Genomic DNA, 21,375 nt, shown 5'->3' with positions numbered 1-21,375 from the left:
AATTATTTCTATGACAAGCACATGTAAAATTACTGTCTGTGATTAAAAACACACACAAAGAAGTGCATCAAGGGAGAAATTATCTATTTGATTCAAAAATGAAAAACAGAAAGACATGGATTTGTGTAAAAGTACTATTTAAAAATGGAAGAGTTTTTTCATGTGTGTGGAAACATGTATTAGTATTATTATATAAAAGAAATATCCACTGAGCTGGTACCTGGGTACATTATTTATTTAGAATATTTATTGATGTCCTTTGCAAACTAATTTGTGGGTTTGCTTCTGTTGTAAATTATAAGGTTATCAATAGTCTGTAAAAATAAATAATGTCTCCCGTCAGTTCACTGGATAGCTATTATTTATGCAAGATCTCACTTCAGCTATGGAATTATGAAAGGTATACTGCTGTAACAACTACAGTAATTACTTTAATTGTACTGTAAATAAAACAGAACTTGCATATCCAGTTTTTCTTTCAGGTTTCTCTAAGGGCTATGATGATTTAGGGAGCTTTCGCTGTGCTGTAGTGGCAAAGTATATTTTATTCATTTAAAGCCTATTAAAAAGACAACTGCAGAAGTATAAAGCCGCACTGTATAAACATCAGAATTATACAATAAGTAGCTTTCCATCAGCAAACAATATAACATTATGTAAAACTTCCTTTTCCCCCCATACAAAATCTATTTTCTATAGTGTTTCGTTCAGTTTTGGATTATTAACACACATTCTTCCTAAGTTTGGTGGATAAACAGACTTGGCTTGTTTAGCCATTTCTGATACTGCGACTTAGAGCTTTGATTTGATTCTGATCCCTCAACACACATCATGTGTTCAGGGATGTGTAAATTTGAATCTGGAGGTTGCCTGCTGACTTCTAAGTAAATAGGAATTTATGCAGGCACCAGCATTCTTATGATTATTTTGTTGGGTATCTTGTTGGCTCGCATATAAGAAGCACAAGAATAATCTAAGAAGTAAGTATATATGCAAATATGTTACTGTAGAAAACTGTTTTGCTTTTATCTCTGTAAACTGTAGGTTATAAAAGAGGTTTCATTATTTCAGTGGTTGTGGTAACAGCTTTGGCTGGGACACCGAGAGCCTATCGAAGTTTCCATTGTAAAAGTGTCTAAAAGACAGCTCAGAAGACTCTAGAACCTTCTCCCTGTGTGTGGCATTGCTTTCAGATTCTCCCCTTAGGTAAAACAGATTATGTGTCAATAACAGATGCTATCTCTGAAATCTGCAGGGGTTACACTTCTTGGTTTCTGGTTCCTCCATAGTTTTTTGCAGTTCTTTCAGTTCAGTTGTGTTCACACCTCTGCCTTCCTCCACAGCAGAATCTATTTTTCAGGAGTTTGTTTCCCCCTGAAGCTGTGTAGAGTGTTGCCCAAAAAGGATAGTGGAATTTGGATGCTCCCTTCCCCCGCCCCAGCCTATCATCCCATTCTCCCTGCCAACATCACTTTCTTTTGTGCACCCCAGTCTCTGAGGTTCAAAGAAAAATCCTTGTCTTTTTCATGGTATCCTCATCTTTTCTGCGCATTCTGGCTGTCTCTAATAGAACGATACATGTTGTATGTACAAGCTACCTAAGCAGAAGAAAAAGCTTTGTAGCCATCTTCAGGAATCTCTACTACACATCCTCTAATGTTCACATATTGCTTCTACCACGTATTTCCAAAAATTCCTGCATAAATTCATTACCTTGCGCCTCTGCAGTTGCTGGAACATTACATGGACCTGGAAACATAACAATTTTAGGCAACTTTAACATTTTTCCACTTGCAATTGCTTTTTGAACCAGTCTATCATCGAAAGAGGGGAAATGCCACCTTCTGTCACAGGTCCTGCACATAGAGAAGCAAAAACCAGGTATGTCCATCCTAGCTCGTCCTACATTGCCCTGGTGTTTCCTCTCCTAAAGGGATTTCCCAGTTTTTCTTTCAGATAGATTTAATTCACTTACGCATCACAGACTTAGGTCAAAATTGCTTTAGGATATACTTTCTGCTTAAAAATTGAAGATTCATTAATGACCTTTATTTTTTTTAAACAAGCTCAAAAGACCTAATGGCTTTGGTATATAAAGAGTCCACAAAACTGATATAAGTAGCTTCTGTCATCTTGTCTGTGACAATTAAAGACCTGCCACAGCTAATGACACCACATACTGGCAACGTACAGCTTCTTTTGTTTCCTTTCTTCGTTACCTTGATAGAATTCTTTTAAGTTCAACAGAAACTTGCTGTCTATTATTTTCTTTTTTGAACATGCTACTGGAACATGTATTTTCAGATAACTGAAAACTACCATATGAAGAACAAAGTCTTATTTTATTATATGCAGATATAGTGCTTTGCAGAAGGTGAGAAATTCTAAACTTAATGTGAATGTGTTCAATGTTTTCTTTGTTCCTCTTCTGTCATCCCTTTCCACCTTAAAATGATTTTTTTTCCTTAGAATACACTCAAAGAAAATAAGACACTATGTCAAAAGATCACAGCAATGTCCTCTCTCGTTGTTATAATTATAACCCTATAGAAGGGGAAGAATTTTAATGCACAACAGTTTATCACAAGAGACATCAACCAACGTATTCATATTAGAACATGAGTAAATTAGCCCTGTGCATTCCATATGAATAGTGCTGTCACAGGATATAAATATAAGATAGAAATAAATGCGATACACACTGAAATCTTATCAGGCTCAAACAAGTATTCTAATTGTGCAAGTAAAAAGAACTGCTGTAACAAGGGGCCTTGGTGCCTGCAGGCAAGCCTTTGATTCTGTACCTTTCCGTCTTGTAACATTCTGCACGGAATATCCTTGTAGTCTTTCTCAGCACAACTTAAAAGACCTCTAATAATTAAAAAAGACAAGAGTAGTATCACCTTAGCTACCATTGTAGGACAGATTCTGTTACTGTGGTTATCACTTAAAAGAAGTTAAAAAATAAGACGGACAATACTAAAGTAGTCACTCTTGCAAAATAACTGAACATACTTCTAGAACAGATTTTATAATGGCTGCCAAAATGGTGTTTTGATAAATAGATCTGGTCTTTGATGAATTAAATCGATAGATTTATTTATGAATTAGATATTATCAACATCAAATTTAACATACTTGATTACCCTTAATCAAATGGCATTAAGTGGCCTTCTGATTTCGTCTCCACCAATACAGCCGGAACAACCAATACAAAAAGCAATCTGCAGGGTGAATTTTGAACATCAGCAGCACTGTGCAATGTGCTTTGAACTACTCTCCTTTGCAAGGGCGACATTACATATATTCATCATGCCCTGATATCCTGGTGGTGTGCAGAGCAAGGAGGGAACCCTGACAGAACTCTGATTTCTTCACTAATTTTTAGCCAACTTACCAGGTTAGTTCAAAAGTAATTATGTACCTTTTAAAAATAAGATATCAGAATTTTGATCGTCAAATAACTCTCAAATCTGCGTGATACCCAGTTTTATTCAGTGCTGTACAGATGCTGTACAACTCAATAAGCGTCTGTCAGCTCAGGTGGGATCTGACATATAATGGGTTTGAGCTACGCTGACAAGTGAGTAAAGGCCTGTATATGTTTGACTGATACAACACTACTGCCAGTTCTCAAATATATAAATTCTTTTTAAATATTTTTTTTTTTTAAATCTGCTCTCACGTGTCTTCCCAGAACACAGGAAGGGTCAGGGATTTCTCTTTCTTCTTGTGTAGCTTTAATTGGAGAGCTGGAACCTGTAGGAATATGTACAGGGTTGAACCCAGAGTGAATGAAAACAGCTGGAAATTAGTTCTGATTCCACTTGGAGCTCCTGCTAGCTGATTGTAGGCTAGGGGTTATGCCACACAGTCTAAATGGGGATTGGGGAGCATGAGTAAGGGCTCTTGGTGAGACGAAACACCACAACAGTGTCCACTGCTGCATCTGAAACAGCGTTAAGTCCCCCCTGTTGTCTTCTACAGGTAACATCCTGAAAGCTCAAGGGCAGGCCTGCTTAGGACAGCAGGCACCAACGAACATGGCTGGTTCTTTGTTGCATTCATTTCTCTTTTATGCATGCTTTACGCTGGGAGTTTTACTGCGTATTTGCCTTTACTCTGTTTTAGGTGTACCCACTATGTCGCCTTTTCTTTTTCTTTCGAACAAAACGTAACGTCTGTCTGTTAACATTTAACATGTAACACTGCAAATGTGCATAGTACATAGACCTGCAAATGCTGAAGTTTCTATACTGCACCAATCACATGCCGAAAGAAGCTCGGCGAGATCCAGATAGCCCTCAGCTGCATTTGTAGCCATAGGAGAATGTTGGGTGCTGTGACAGACAAACACCATAGTAGTGTAAAATTCTGTTTTGTACAAGCAGGTACAAGAAAAGCATTAAAAGTCAGGTAAACAGAGAAGCTCTTTTTGCCCCCACCCCTTGATATTGCTTCTCCTGATATTGCTGCTATTCTAATTTATATAAAAAAAAAAGGCACAAAGCCTTGGTTCAAATTATTCAGAGCAAACAAATGTTATGACTGTTTTACTCGGCTGCTGTGTTTCCATGTCATTTGTGCTTTCCCTCTTTTTCATTATAATCTAAAAAATAAAAGCCATTATGTTGGTAAGAAGGAGAGCAGCCAGAAATAAAAGATTTCTTCGTATAGCCTAATTTTATATAATAATCAAGAGTCCCTATCCAAATTTGTGTGCCCAAGACTGAGGGAATTCAGAACCAGAAATGAAATTAGAAGTTTCTATAGGTCCCTTATTCAAATAGCTGTGAACTGTGAGTAGTATTGTAAAAACTTTTTGCAAATTTTTTGATATTTGTTCTTATTTGGGCTTATTTGGAATGTAAATGTACTTGCATGTAGATCCAACCCCTGAAATACAGCTGTAGTAGTACTTATTCTGCTCCAACTGTATATTTGATTAGAAAATGTTTTTTACAGCATGTCTTTTTGCTTGTCATCTTGTGTTCCATTTCTCGCATTCCAAAAGATCATTTCAGTGTACTGATTATTTCTGGATTTTATTTTTTGATTGAAGGGATTTATTTGTTTGCCTAAGTGCACAACAGAATATGAATAATCTCTCTTTCCGTTTCCTTCTTCTGCTTGCACCTCTTGCCTTCTCTCAGTATGAGCATCACCAGAAAAAAACAGTGTGCAAGGGAACTGCTCTTCTTCAGGCTTCAGTGATGAGGTTGCTTAAATATATACATAAGTTTAAGTTGCAGTATTGAGTAGTCCCATGAAAAAAGTTGTTGTTCATGAGCTTAAAAATATTTTAAGTTCTTTGCTAAATTGTTTCTTGACTGTACCCTTTTCCATAAAGCTCCTGTACACCACCTAGTAAAGTCCTCCGTATTAAAAAAGAAAAAAAAACCAACAACAAACAACATAATCTATCTGTTAGATGAAAATATGCAACAAAAGAGCTTTAAAGTTTCAAAATCAAGAGGTCAGGAGTTACAAATACTAGAACTAAGTTTATCCATGTAAATTTTAGCTAGATGCTTTCCAACTATCATATGCTACAGTCTTTAGCTACATGATTCCTTACTAATGTTTCCAGATCTTTCCTCATTCAGCCCACAGGATCAGACTGGGATGACCAAACAGCTTTTTGATATTTTGTTGGATCATCCTGGCACAAAGAGTGGCCCAAGGTATTTTTGACTGTGCACAGTTCCAAGTCTGTATTCAGTATAGTTATTACTTTCTGCCAGAGCTGTTGTGTGACACTCACTACTATTGTTTGAGTTTCACACATTATTATTATTTTAATTTCAAAACCCCCCTATGTGGTAAGAGGTTATTATCTATATTTTTCATAGGAGCTGGCACAGATGGATGGGGCTGGGTGAAAGACTCAGGGAGCAAAGAGAAGGATTCACAAGGAATCCTAGTATAGATTCTTCACACTTCAGAAACTGCAGTGCTGGAGAGTTCTCAAGTTCCCCACGGTTTTATGAATAAGGTCTTCTCTGTGCCCATGTGGCCGAGTATGTGTGCTGCTACTTTGATTCTGATGCCGTTGCACAGGAAACTGGCCCCATAAAAGCTTGACATTTCGGTGCCTAGCTCATGCTCTTCTGCTAGCAGCACATATACTCTGTCTTGATCTATGGATCACTGTTGAGTCCGTCTATCCGTACACAAACCAGTGAGAAGGTAAAGCTTCCCTTTTACCTACCTCACAGATAAAAATATTCATCTGAGAATTTTAAGCACCTAGCTTGGGGTCAAAAACTTCAGCAAGAGTCAGAAATCCCAGAAATTATATTATTACAAGGCTAAGCCTAAAATCCTCACTGTAAATCAAGCACAGGGACTAAAGTAAAAGAATCCACTGATTTGAGTACACAATTGAAGATGCTCAGCCCAATTTGGGGGGGGGGAATCAGCATCATACAGGTCTTTATATGTTCATGACACAGCTTACTATTACAGCCACATTAATTTTTGAAGTTGCGAATGTTCATCATTCTTCAGATAGATGACAAAGTCTCAAGTCAGCTCCGTGGCCCCAGAATCAGGGAATACACCACTTGGTACCAGCTGTGAGAAATACGTGTTAGGGGATGTGCAGTATCCTCTAGGAAGTCTATAATAGGATGTAGAATCCAGTTCCACATAGCGATAGTTTGATTAATTAAAATAGCTCTTCTGATAACATCTGCTTTCCTTATTGCACATTTTGCAACTTCTGCCAGAAATACGAGAGGGGTCTACTAGGTGACAGCATCCTTCACTAAGTGATCCTCATTCACGCCCAGAGCACATTCCTTGCTCAGTGAGGCAGAAGAGCTGTGGAAAAACAGTATATGATCATGCAAATACAGAATATATCAAAATGCAGATGCCCAAGAAAGAAAAATCTCATTTCCGAGAGTTTGCTTTTACAACTGTAGTAATACTCCTGGAATTTTGTTTTAGTTTGGTTTTGGTTTGAGCTTTTCCTGTTCATACAAGAGGGACAAGTGAGTGGAAGCGGTTAGAGTTTGTTGTGAAAAAATCTTAGGTTTATTTTTTTCTCTGCCCTTATCCTTATTCTGGTGGAAAGGGGCAGCAAGTAAGGAACAGCTTGTTTTCACTTTTTAGAGTTTCAATAAAAAATACAGGATGACATAATGTCATAGTCATGCTTTATTTCACTCTAGCTGTCAGAAAAGACTCTCTCTGAACTATCTTGGGATTTGTGCCCTTTTTCAACATGTTTGTGTGCTTTGGTTAGACTACAGTGACCAGCAAATTAACATTGCCATTTTAAACCAGCCAAAGACTATAGAAAACTAACATTAAAACAATAGTATTTAACAATAATTACATAAAAGTGAATTTGGTAATGAATTTAGTTTCTGCTGACTTGCTAGCTAACCATATGGTTAACTTCAGAATCAATCAAGTATTTCCTTGGACTTTACTTAATTGGGTGACATACGATTTAAGTACATGAAGTGTGATAAATACAAGCTGTCTTGATGAAGATCGCTCTGTTGACTTAGATAGTGATTGAATAAGAGGAACTGTGATAACAAATATGTGCAGAGGTATTTTTAAGTAGAAACCAAGCCAGCCTATTAGAATTAGCAACAGAAAGTTTAGTATGGATATCAGTCGCCTTAGTAATGTACGGTGAGCAGAAGCAGCGTCATGCACACTGAAAGACATTATTACGCTTGCTGTGAGCCATAGGGTAAAGGCAACGAAAGATAAATTTCCTTTATTTCATTATTGCTTAAATAGCTGAATGTTGCGTGCATTTATTTTATTTTTTATTTTATTCTTCTGGCGTACAAGGATGCTGCTGTTGCTTTTGTTTAGTTAGACTGAACACACTTTTAGGCTATTTTTGTTTTGATTCTCTGAGAAGACAGTTTACAAATTTGACTCCAATGATCACAAGGAGCAGATACTCTTACAGATCATCCTTTGGCTAAAAGCGCCATTTCACCATCATCATTCCCATCACCTTGTTTTAAATCGGTAGTGTGAACTAGGTGTTTAACTACATTGTCTAGACACAGAAAAAAATACAAAAACAGGATATGGAAGAGAAGCATTGACTTTCTAGAGAATCTTTTCTGCCCACGTGACTACTTTGCAACAGCAATTGGTGTGATGTGATCCTTAATCATGCCTCATAAAGCTGGGGTAGCCTCTGAACCAGAAGCGTGGTACTTGCTTGGCAGCAACAGATACAACTATAAAAATGGCTGCTGCATTCAGCTTGAAGACTGCTACAAGATTAGGCTGATGACCATTTTTTCTGCTTTTCCAAGCCTTCCGAAAAATCTTTTCCACTGAGCACTGATGCTAAAAAGACGTATAGTTAACAGATCCCAGTTTGACTTTGGGCTGCACCAAGTTTATCAACTATAGGAAGTAGACAAAGCATATTTCTAGTTGTTGAAGTAATTTAATAAAAATTATTTAAAAAAAAAAAAAAAGAAAAAAAGCACTACATTTACTACTAGTTTGCCAATGAAATACTACTACCAGGCTTTGTGCATGAGTAGAGGATGGTGGCAACAACTTTCCTCAAATGTTTCAGGTTTTACTATTGCTGGGGAAAGGGAATATGTTGTGGTTCGCTGATGAATACTGCTTCCACAGCCAGAGGAGGACGCAGTACTTAGTTCAAGCAGATTGGGGGGGGGAACCTAAACTTAATTCTGGAAAAGTACTTCAACTCAGGTATTTCTTAAAATGAAGGGAATTTAATCAGCATTTTCTAGACTAATTGTAAAGGCTGGCTGTAAAAGTGCCATGTACAACCCTGCACATTATGAATATATGGAGTTTTCCCTTAAGTTTAAGGTTCAGGTGAAAAACAGCTCAAATAAGCACAAACTTCTTCATAACTCCAGATTCATTACAAAAAAAGGAACTTTTTTTTTCCAGTTTTGAAAATGAATTTATTGCCATTAATCATTTTTCTGTCACATAGTCTAGATTTTATAGTTCTCAATCCACAAACTGTAATATAGGTCTTGTAATGAGCTAGTCCTTCTTAGTGATGTATCAGGTTGCTCAAAAATCCACAGGAATTACTAAAGGCTTGACTGGTTTTTCATTCTCCCAGCTGGTATAGACAAGCAACAGTTTAATGGTTCCCAACTGAACATGATTTTAGAGCACCCATTAGAGTTATACGTTAATACTACAATTCTAAATCATTAGAACCCGATACCAGCACTGTACTACAGTACCTGTACTATTACTCTTGTGCCCTGCTCTTTATCACGTGGTTTTGCCCCAGTCCATCTTCAATCATCCCACCATCCAGACCTGCTACTTAAATAACTTGTCTCTTTGTAGTAGAGATAAGAGAGGTAGGACAGTTTATTCCTGGCAGGTTCATTCTTCTAGCAAGCTAAATCAGCTGGCGAACATGAGAAAATGATGTCCATGTCTTCCCCAGCATAGAATCATGGAATGGTTTGGGTTGGAAGGGACCTTAAAGATCATTTAGTTCCACCCCCCTGCCCTGGGCAGGGACACCTCCCCCCAGCCCAGGTTGCTCCAAGCCCCGTCCAACCTGGCCTTGAACACCTCCAGGGATGGGGCAGCCACAGCTTCTCAGGGCAACCTGCACCAGGGGCTCACCCCCCTCAGAGTGAAAGATTTCTTCCTAACATCCCAGTGTCCAGAGAGATATCATTACATTGCAATAAGTAGCCCTATTACAAAGACTGGTTGGGTTTTTTTTTTCCTTTAGCTCTCTAGAAAGACTCAAAGGGCATTACCCTGCCCTGACTTGTATTTGCTGGTGAAGGAAAGTGACTTTAACAAGGTCTTTACTTTCCTCCCCTTAATACATCAGCTAGCCAACCCAAGTGGGGAAGTGCTAATTTATTACTCTTTTCTGGCTTAGTGTTGTTAAGGCAATGTTCCAACAGCAGGTGAAATGATTCAAGGGTGCTAAATAATAGCACAGAAAAGCTGTGATGGCCTTGATTGATCTTCTCTCTGATTATAAAGCCAGGAAACATTTCAGGTTTGAGGTCTTTGCTTGGTTAAACTGGAGGTTAATTTTATGTTTGAAGATGTCCTATTTCTGTTGAAGGTTTGCTCATCTGTTAAAAAATTATCTTTGCCAAGGTCCTGTTTTTGTCTGTGAGAGCCACTGAAGGTACGCAACAGTCACCTTTGTTATGTGAAGCAGAACAGGAAAAGCTAGGCTGAGAATTGTGATCTGATGCCATGTTATTGAGCCCCATATGTTGCAGCCCACAAAAATCTGGTTTTCCAGAAAAAGGTGTTTAATGTGCTAAGTTTATTGGGAAAGAATGTATAGCTGTAGAAAGAGCTACTTTTTTGAGCTTATACTTGAGGCTACAGCAACCTTATGATGCTGCCACAAAATTTTTTTGTAGTGAAGTGGGGTTAATGTGGAGAACGGGCAACAGGCAGATCTTTCTCTGAGTACCAAATGTGTCCTGGTCACTCATATTATACATAGGCAAAGTTAAAGGGATTTTGAGGTTGTCAGCAGAGAGGTCATAAGGGAAAAAACAAAGGAACTGGAATTAATTCCAGCGCTGGTTTCACTTGCACACACTGTAGACTATCAGAGCAATACATAATATATCTCAATCTACCCGTCTGCTTCTCAGGAAAGAAATTATACCTGTCGTTTATTTTCCCATTATGACATTTAGGGAGCATGCCAAGGGTGCACTATATTAAAGACTGTTCAAAGAGATAGCAGTAGAAAAATAAATGTAATGATTATTCAGGTTTCTGGCAAGAAAAAATATCCTTTAACATAGCTTTTGTGTTCTACAGCAGAAGGGGTTGGGTAGGGCAAGGCTACATCTCAGTCCAGATCCTGTTTTTTTCGGTTGTAATTTAGTTTTTCTCCTACAGATCATTCATGATCAGCTAGATTCGCATATATACCCTTAATCGTAAAGCTTCAGTATAGACCTGGCTAGCAAGAAAAAGAAGAGGATAGATGGGGCATTTTTTTGTGAACTTGCTACTTGTGGAGTAGATTATTATTTTTCTTACAATATGACTTCTTGATATATGATGGTCTAACTGGCCTCTGCTTTAAATAATTTCTCTAAAAAGGAATAAAATATCCAGGCAGTGATGGCTGGATCATTGTTTTCACTACTAGACTGGAACGAGACTAGCCTCTGCCACAGCTTCTGTATCTAGAATTTTGAACCGTCCTTTGTTTTTCTTTTTTAATGTTGTGCATCATCACTTATAAATCAATAGTATCAAAATACCCTTAATATTCTTCCTATGATGTTTGCATGCACATTTACTATGATACTGCCTTTAATTATAGGACAGAAATTATTTCTTCCCAAATCAATGTTGTTTTAAGCGCTCTTTGTAACCTTAAATAAATGTGTAGCATCTATTCAGGACTATAAAGTACTTCTCCAGATGGCTTGATCATGACAGATAACCTTATTTATTGTTATGACAGTACAGGGGCCAGCTGCACCTGTGGTCTTTTCCCCAGTCTGTCTTACAGGCTCGTCTTTCAAGCGACAGACCTTCCCAACACTTTCGCAGGACTGAATCCAGTGGTTGAACAAACTTTAGACTATATACCTGCTCTCAAATTCTTGCCCCAGTTTCATGCCAATCAGTGCCTTGTGCATCCTTTATACATCCTTTAAAAGTGTTTCTCCAGATAGAATATGCCACTATTTTCTCTTTTATTTTACTGTTCTTAGTCCTGATCCAAGTCGCTGCCCTCTTTTTGATAGGATGAACCTCGTGAGCCAAATGTAAATTTTGATGTTGTCTCAGTGAAATGTTTCTGCAAGGTTTTGTGACAAAGGTCAAAGTTACAAAGAGTATCTTCCCTGTAAAGACATGTGTTATCCATTCCCTGCAGAAACACATCACAACTACAGAAAAGGTTGAAAATCACACTAGGTTTTCTTGCCCAGGTCAGTGGAACATGGCGGCGTGACTGTGTACAAATAAGCACGACACGTTGCTTAAAACATATTCTCTCACATTTAGGCAAGCCCAGCTGCTTCATATATAACCTCAAGTGTTTCTTCACAACCTTGTTGTGTTCTCAGTCTCTCTCTGGCATTGTTTTTCCAGTGCAGAGTTAATCTCTTCCTATCTATGTGGTATTTGTTAACATTTTAATACCTTTTTGATCATAAAATTAAAAAAAGAAAAAGAAGCCTGTTAATCTCGCTGAAGTCAGACAGGTAGAAATTTCTCAATTAGTAGTTCTTCTAGTTCTCCTCTTAGTAAGTCTAGGTATGTCTATGTTGTATCTTATCTGTGCTAATTGTTTTTGCTAGCAAAGTTTTATCCAGCAAGCCAGAACGATATCAGTCAGCCAGATTGAAGAACACAAAGTACTCATAAAATGTTATGGATACCTCCTTTTCCCCCCACAATTAATAAAAAAAAAATCTATTATAATGATATAATAAGAATAATACCATAGTGTTCTTAACTTCTTCAGTTCTTAACAATGTAATAATGTAATTAAAAATAAACAAAAATTTCCCAATCAATAATGAAGAAAATAAGATTTGATACAAGTTCTTTTGTTACGTTTCTGCTGTGATCCTACCAACTAACACAGCAATTGAGATTAGGAAAGTAAAGGAAAAGTTGACAAATGGAAAGGCTAATTGGGTAGCGAAATGAGGCAGCGAAATGCTGAAACCAAAGTTATCACATACAGGTGCATCCTAATTTAAAACAAACTCTTATTCATTAGAGTCAGCAGTGGTTGTTGTCTTGACAGTAGAAAACATTGTGGTACTGCTGTCTGATTAATAACTTCCATCCGCAATCTGGGTGTTGCTGACTACAATGGAATCATTTTCAAAGTGACTCCAATGCTGTATGATAAATGGATGGATTTCAGGAAGAGGGCTTGATCCATAGACAGTGCTGCCCATGGAGAAATTGCTGTGTTTTGTTTTGCTATTACTACTTTTCATTTAAATTTACATTATTTTTTTAATATATTTTCAAGTGTCTTGTTATACACTTCTATATAGTTCTTCCATAAATATTTATCTGACATGACTACCATTTCAGCAGAAAATGCCGAAGATTACAAATGTTAATAGGGGTTAAAAGCTAGATGTTATGTTTATTGGCTTATCTCCACCCCTTGTATAAGCATATTGAGATTCAGCTTTAATTTTAGATTCTTACAGTGTTTTTCAAGAGTAATCAGTTTGATGTTTCACCGGTTACAAAGAATGGGTTGTGGTCCTCAAATTCCAAACCCATAGTCTGTTTCTAGATTGAATGACAAGTATGTATGCCGTATGTTCCCCAGCTCTGACCACACGTTAAGTTTACTTCTTATAGGAAATTCTCAGAAATTTTGTTGAATTGTGAGTTTGTCTTTAGCCAGAGGAAATAGCACACGGATGGTGGGAAATGGATCAAAATTTTATCATTGTTCTAGTCTTTTTTTGAGGAAAGCAAAAAAAAAAAAAATTAAGGTGAAGCAGGATAAAATGAACCCAAATATTAACCACATGAAAGGTGATAAATACACTCAAGTATAAATAGGAAATCATTTGTAGTTTTTGCTTATGAATTTTGCATTTGGGAACAGGAAAAGCACTCATCAGTACCAATAGGAATCGGCATTTGGCTAGTGTTATAAAAGTTGAGAAATCTCTGCCCATATCTCCTGTTAAATGTTTATCTGCAATTTTAGATGTTAATGTTACACTGAAATTTAATTACTGGGCGCCTCTGAAAATCAAACTGTAGGTTGTAGATTAATTGCAAGTAAATATAAGTACTCACCAACATGCGCAAGTTTGGAGCCTCCGTGCTCAATGCTCCCACTATATCGAGTGGAAAAATAGAAGTTCTTTTAAGTAAGTCTGGTTTGGTCGCTGGAGATGCCTTTCCCTTCCTCTATTGACCACAGAAAAAATTTTGGAGAAGAGTTCAAACTTTCAAACTTCAATAAAGGGTTCAAAGTTGGCCAGGAGAGTGCCTGAAGTCATTTTAGTCTTGTTCCCCTTTCTGATTGTCTGTGCAATATAATGTAATTGCTATATCACGCTCCTCGTTGTTAAGAAACATTTTGGAATTGCAATTTTTTATTATCCTGTTCATGTGAACTCATCTAGCTTTAAAAGTTATTTTAGTGGTAATAGATGGTATCGTGTGGTTCTCAGCAAGTTTTGTGTCGAATATTTAGTACAACTGTGTTGACGTCGTGCCAGGCTCTCGGTGAGAGCTGCTTGTAAGAAGGCTTGTTGTTGAATCTGATTCACTCTAAGGCAGGTCACAAATCTCAGTCACAGTTCAGTAGATCATCCAGATTTTATTGTCTGACTTAGCCTCCTTTATGGCTGACTTCCAAAGCAGCGTACCGGCGTGGGAGTTCAGAAGAGGCACACTCGGAAACATGAAGTAAAGGAGTGAGAAGGCACCATGCTGCTAACATGCGATCTGCGCTTCACTAGCGGTCCTCTGGTTCAGTTCCTGACATTGTCCCTTGGGAATAACAGCAAATTAAACCGTTATAAAATTCATATCATTGTTTAGAGGAACAAAGATTCTCTGTCTCTTCTGGAGTTTAGTGTGTCTATTATCTCTGCCATCCTCTTAATCAAGAGAAGCAGCTGACAAGAAATGTGCTAAATATGACTAGCAGGAGACTGCCGAGAGCAACGCTCAGTACTTTGCTTCAGTTAAGAGAATACAAGCGACAAACCCTGAATATATTCCTTTCCCTTTCCATTAAAAAATACCTACCCATGGCACCAGCCGATATTAAACATGTCCTTTCCTGAAATCTGTTGTCATGTGAAAGGTAGCTTAGGTCTACAGAGGAGTAGGTGTCAGATTTGGTAATATGCATATAGCTGTAGCAGTAGGATATATTCTCTTTTGTACTTATATAGCTCAGCAACAATTCACCCAGTAAAAGCTGAACTTTTAAAATACAAGTTCAGTGCTAACGTTCTCAAGGATGTATTGCTGTGTACTGCCATCGTATGTGATGGTCTGATACTCCATCTACTTACTGAAATCTTCTAGTAAACACAGTAATGTTCCTAGTCAGCAAATTCTGGAAAGTGCTTCTATGTCTATTGTATAGCCAAAAAATCCTGGCTTGAACAAGAGGTGAGAAAGCATTTAGGCAAGAATTATTAGAAATATTAATTAATTATGTTAACACAAACTTTCTGAATGATGTTAACATCAATTATCGTCCACATTTTTCTGAATGTCTTGAAAAGAATGAGTGCTCCCTCACTATAGTACTAGTTTCATCACACGCTGTTATTTAGAAGAAAACAGTTTAAAGAATCTACCAGCAGTAGCTACAGCTTTTTCGTTGTTGTTGTATTTGCCGCTGTTTTTCATTACCCCTCAGATATATTGATTAGGTAGGAAATTTATAGCACGTGTTTCTCAAGCAAATGTTTGAGGAAAACTATCTGTCTCTTAAACATATTTACAAATACCTTAGTAAAAGACCATGAAATATAATCACAATGAAGAAGGTCATAACACTTGTTCTGCTATTCTATGATGCATAGTAAATAATTTCTTCCTTTTGACATGCCTTCTCATTCTGCTCTTTTTCTGTGCAATAATCTTTATAATTATTATTAATTATATCATGTAGTGTATATGTTAATTTCAGTCCTTTGATGAACTACAATATTTTTATGAATATTTTTTCTTATCTAATTCCATAATGGAAGTTGACATTTAATTTTTTTCTTGTCTAATCCTTCCTATAGCAGTCTGTTTGTTGTTTTTTGTTTTTTTCAGTAGTTCATTATATTTCTTATTTCAGCCATTGACAAACATGTTGTTACTTGTTCTCTAGAATGTAAACTTATTTCTTCTCTAAATTTTACCCCTTTTCACGCCTGAGTTATCAGCTGACATGTTTATTTTCCAGACTAGCTTTTTAAATTTGTTTTCCTTCCTTTAATTTATAAATGCTATAATCAATTATTTATACATTATTTCCCTAGTGAGTCCCAGGCGGAATATTTGATTGTCCTCAGATAAGTCATGCCACGAGCAAAGCGCTCTTGGGCAGCTGACACCAGTTAGCCCAGCTAGTTTTTAACCTCTCCTGAGCCTTGACATGTCTAAGGGCAGCCAACTGCCTACATATTGTATCACTCTGAATGAAACTGATGCATTGCAGAATCCCATTTGCTTGAGCTTTTGCTGAGCTTGCATTGGTTTGCCTATTGCATACGCGGTCAGAAGAGAGTCTGGACACAAAAAAAATTACTGGCTATGAGAGAGAAATACAACTGAACTTCAGCTGTGCAATAGCCCTCCCTCAACATCAGCTCAGCATCAATAATTCGACAAGAGCCTAATAATCGTATTGGCATTCATACAACCTGGCGGAAATTTGAGTGGTGTCCACACGGTATTACAGAAGTCGTCCAGACTTAAACGCACAAAAATACTTTTCTATTATGAAGTCAAGTACGAGCAAGAGATTTGTGCTCTTTGCATTGTTACTAATAACGTCCCATAGCTGTTCATTTTTTAACTAAAGAACTAATTTTATAAGTAGATGACATACTGTCTTCTAGACTCTAATTAAAACTTATTTTTGGTCCTTAGGTGTAATGACTACTCTTCTGAGATGAGCTCTTAATTAATGCACAGAGATCTTGAAAGTCCCACCTCTCAACAGTAATGATTGACATCCAAGGATACATAAATTACACTAATTGAGCTTTCCATTTATACATTTTTCTGCAGCCAACTCATCAGAAAAGGTAGGAGAACAGACCAGCATAAGAAAAGTTATTTTGCTGTCATCTGTATTTTCTCAGGGGGCAAAATCTTGCGGAACTATTGAACATTTATTACCATGGGTGTCAACTCTTCTCTTCAGGTTTTAGATGTAACATTTGTTTTACTATGAAAATTAGCATTTTTAATTGTGATGTACAGTTAAATAATGACACGATATTCACTATTCAAAATCAAGAATACCTTACAGGTCAGTGGGCAATGCTTTGGGTCACAAATAGAGTTGCATAGCAATGCATACTTTCTGAACAGAAGTTGTTTGGTATTAAAACAAGATATTTCACACTGCGAGTGGTGTTTCATCTGTAAATGTTCTCTTAATTTTGACCCACAGTTGGAAGCACAGATTTTATAGTATTTATTAAGCAATTATTTATTTCTAGGGTTCAATTTAGTACTTCAATAATGAACTTTACTTTGCATTTGATTTTATTCTATATTATGCTGGAGTCAATAAAGATGAAGTCACTGAATTCATTGAATAAAGTCCAGTATTCCCATCTGAGCTGAAGTCCACTGAAACAAAAAAATACTGATAAGAGCGTGGTAGATAGAGAGGAACCAACAAAAGGTGCTGGAAGGTATCAGAGAGATATTTGGCAGAGGAATTATGTTGCAAATGGTATATAGGAAGTACTAGAAGCAGTCAAGGAAAAAAAAAAACAAACCTGGAAATGAGGCCAAACATATGCCTACATAAAGCTTTATCTATGTTTTAGACAGTAATCCAGGGTATAATAACAAATTATTTGGTCTTGGAAATCAGCTTTTGGCTGACCATGGTTTTGTTTGGCTGTCTGGATAACTTAGAACACTTTAAAATGAACTCATTTACTCCTTATGTATAACTTTAATGTCACTCTGGTGACTTATAACAAATTTCAGTGAAAATGGAGCTGAAAATAGGCATCAGACTTTCATGAAAGAAATGTGTCCAATTTTGTGTTTATGTTTTACATTTACCTGGTATCTGTCCTCTTTTCTAGAAGTGGGAAGTATTCAAGGTGTGGGGGATTGAACGTATTTCAGAAATATTTTAGGATCCTAAAAATGAGCCAATGATTTAACTGATGGTGCTAAGCTTGAGGGCTGGAGGAATTCTACTTCCTCAGGAAATACCCATACTGGAGAAGATGCATAAATGTCTATTGACATATCCTTAAATCTGGAAGAGAAAGAGATCTAGATGTTTGTGTCTAGATGAAAAGTGAACAGACCTTTGGAAAGAAAAGTAAACATATATGTGCCTGGGGACTGTTTAACTTCTGAGCTGTTTTACTCCTCAACTGCGGCACAAAGGCTATAGAGAAAGGGATTGAAAGGAAAACCAAGACCAGAATTGTGTAAGGCAGGTGCTGGAGAGAGAGAGGTCCCATCAAAGTTGTACGCTGATTTTACAACATCCCCTTTGTGTCCAACAAGGTTATGAAAATGTGTATTTCCTGTGCAAGACTACAGAAGAAGCAAACTAATTATGGGAGCAGAATGACTTACAGTCCAGGCCTTTGTATTTCTTCCGCTAAAAATATCAGGAAAAAATGAAACAAACCTTAAATTTAGAGATAAGTTTACAAAGATGTAAGTGGAGGCTAGGGGAAAAACATGGGAATAAAGTATAAGAAAGGTGGCTATTCTAAATGCCCTTCCCATCTAGAATAACTTCAGACTCTTACGATTAGTGCAAAACTATTAGTAGACCTTTTATGAGAGTGTCATTTCCTCTTCTTTGTGATACAACTCTTTGTCCAAAGTAACCCATTGCAAACTTTTATATTTACCTATAATTTGTAATGTTACTGTGATTTCCATATTGCGTGTATGGAGACATAACGACTAGGTATTAAGTAAATTTTTCTCTTTATTGCTGGGCAGATGGAAAGAATATGTGCTCTGATTTGACTACTTTGAGAAAGCTGAATTGTTTAAAACCCGAACAGTTTGGCAGAACCAAAATGTTTTAACTTGTTAAGGAGAACAAAGATGTTTCTGTACAACATAATACAGCCACTAGTCTGTCAAGGTCTAACTCTATTATCACGCCTTCGGAATTTGTGTATTTTTATACTTATGAAATGGTAAAAGCTCACTGTAAGTTTCATTAGACTGTATATATGTGGAAATACCTATTAACAGGAAACATATGCATACATTCAGAGTGTTGGCAGCTGTTTTAAACTGTAGTTAAAATGTGTTTTGTGCTAATTCAAAATAATAGTTCCAGCTATAGCACCAGCTTCAAAGAGCATAGCAAATGTTAGATCAACAGAGGACAATGTATGCTTCTTGCTTATGATAACCAATTAGACATTAATGATAGGTATTTCATTTTGAATAGCCACAACAATAAATTATTCTCAGGGTAACATGGTGGAGCCTAGTCTCCTTTGGCTTTTGGAACCAGTAAAATAACAGAACATCAGTCAAGTTAATAAAGTGTGCCCTTATTACACATTCTGCATCTGTACATAAACTGCCAGCATATGATCAAAGACTGCAGCTGTTTCACTTATATCACCGTCACATCGTAGACGTTTTATAGTTATAGCAGAGGTAGAGTTCCAGGGACAACCCAGTCACCTTGCAGACACGCAGAGTTCAGTGGAACCTAATTAAATTGCACCTTCGTATTGTACGGAACTGGTAGCACATCTATTAGGTATGGTATATATAATTTCCGTGTTAAAATTGTTTAGTATGCATTGCCTGTATGTCTTCTCAAGAAATCCACGCTTTTGTTCACACAAAACTTCAGAGTTCCCATGTCTGCATAGTTTAATTTTGTATTGGTAGTTGCCAAACATAAAGGATTATTAATGGCCAAATAGCTGTGCTGTATTGCACACTTTCAGGCCATGTGAAGGCATTAGTAAAATATCTCGTATTAATTAAAATAATTGTAATGTAAGCTGGAATATTAAAGTGTGTTTTCATAGCTGTTGGCACATTTTCCATTTCAACTTGCAGACAAGCGTTTCACTTAAGTCAATGAGTTTTGCCATTGACTTCTACAAAAGTAGAATTGTACCTAGTCAATCTTTAGTAATAATCAGGTGTGTTTTAATAACAACTAATTAACTTTCCTGTATTATCAGGTTTTGGTATGAGAAACGTCAGAGAGGGAGAGATCTTAATAAGAGAGTGAATCAAGGAGTTATTCCTGAAAAATATGTTTTAAGAATTACTTAATGTTGAAAACAGAATAGCAAACTGCCCTACAAACACTATAACCTCAGCCTCATTGTTGGTTTAGTTCCACATTAGAATTCACCAAAATAGTATAACTTTTAAGTAGCTAAGCCGTACCACAAAATACAGGCAGCAAGCTCATCCGATATTTGAATCTTAGTACTTCTGCTAATTTTTGCAGGAATTAACTACTGAAGCAAGACGAAGGAAAAAAAAAAAAAAAATAAGGCAAGTTTACTTAAGGGGAGCAGCTCTAACAAAAAATACAACCTTGTGTTCTTAGCTACTCTTCCTAAACCTATTCTTCCCACTTTACAGCTCAAGAAACATATGTGTATGTGCTCTGCTAACTTTCAGTGCATGTACAAAAAAGAATAGGTTGTAAAACTAAAATATGTTAGGTGGGATAATAATCTATTATGGTAACACTCAAATTGCTTGTCATGTCATGAAGGGTTATGCTTTAATTAAGCAATAAGGCATGACAGGGTGTGAATTACAATGTAATAATTCTTGTCTAGTGTATTGTTAGGCAAGAGGCCAAAGGCCTAGTGCCACTGAATGCTGCAGGAATGAATTATTACACTGTAATTTAAACAATGCAATATCGTATTGCAATAACTGTAAAATATTACATTTTAAATGAAAAAAAATACAAATTAGCATTTTTCTGTACCTAATTACTCCCCCAATAAACTATTTCATTGCCAAGGCTATCGCAGAAAAGAGAGATTTTCTATTTAATATTGTATTTAGATTTACATGGCAATTAAACTTTAAAGACAGTTGTTTCTGAGAGATCTGAAGGATGCTATTTTGATACCATTTTTCCTAAAAGAAACAGAAGACGTACAGCTCTGAGGAACAAATATTCCCTAAGTTCTTTCTTTTCCTAGGACAGAACTAGTGTACGGAACTCTAAGAGCTTTGTGAAACTCCTCTTACCTCGGAGCCTTACATTTAGTGGAGGCTTTCTTATTACCTCTACCTTTTGAAAGCAAAATTTTTCTTCTTCCCATTCTTCCTTATTGACACCTTTTCAGAAGACGCCTCGTTTATAAAGCCCTTCAAATTCATCTCTCAGACTAATTGTTTTTAAAAATAATGTCTTTGATTTTTTTTTTCCCCTGATCTTCAAAGGAGAAGTCGATAGGAGGAAGACAAAAACACAGGATTGTGAGACCTCCTATTATATTTCTCTGCTACAGAGCATAAAATCAAAGATACTGGAAATGGTCGGAGATGTTGAAAAAATTGATGAGCACTGATATTTTTTCAGCATTTTCATTGGTTTTATGATATAGGTAGCAAAACCCACATAGTTAAATCTTACAATGCGTGATGTTTACATCTACTAAGAAATCATACGTTATTGTCCATTTTGCA

Source organism: Charadrius vociferus, unplaced genomic scaffold (genome assembly GCF_000708025.1).
Source record: "Charadrius vociferus isolate BGI_N301 unplaced genomic scaffold, ASM70802v2 scaffold478, whole genome shotgun sequence".
In the NCBI taxonomy this organism is placed as follows: Eukaryota; Metazoa; Chordata; class Aves; order Charadriiformes; family Charadriidae; genus Charadrius; species Charadrius vociferus.
Note: the sequence above shows the minus strand (reverse complement) of the source record.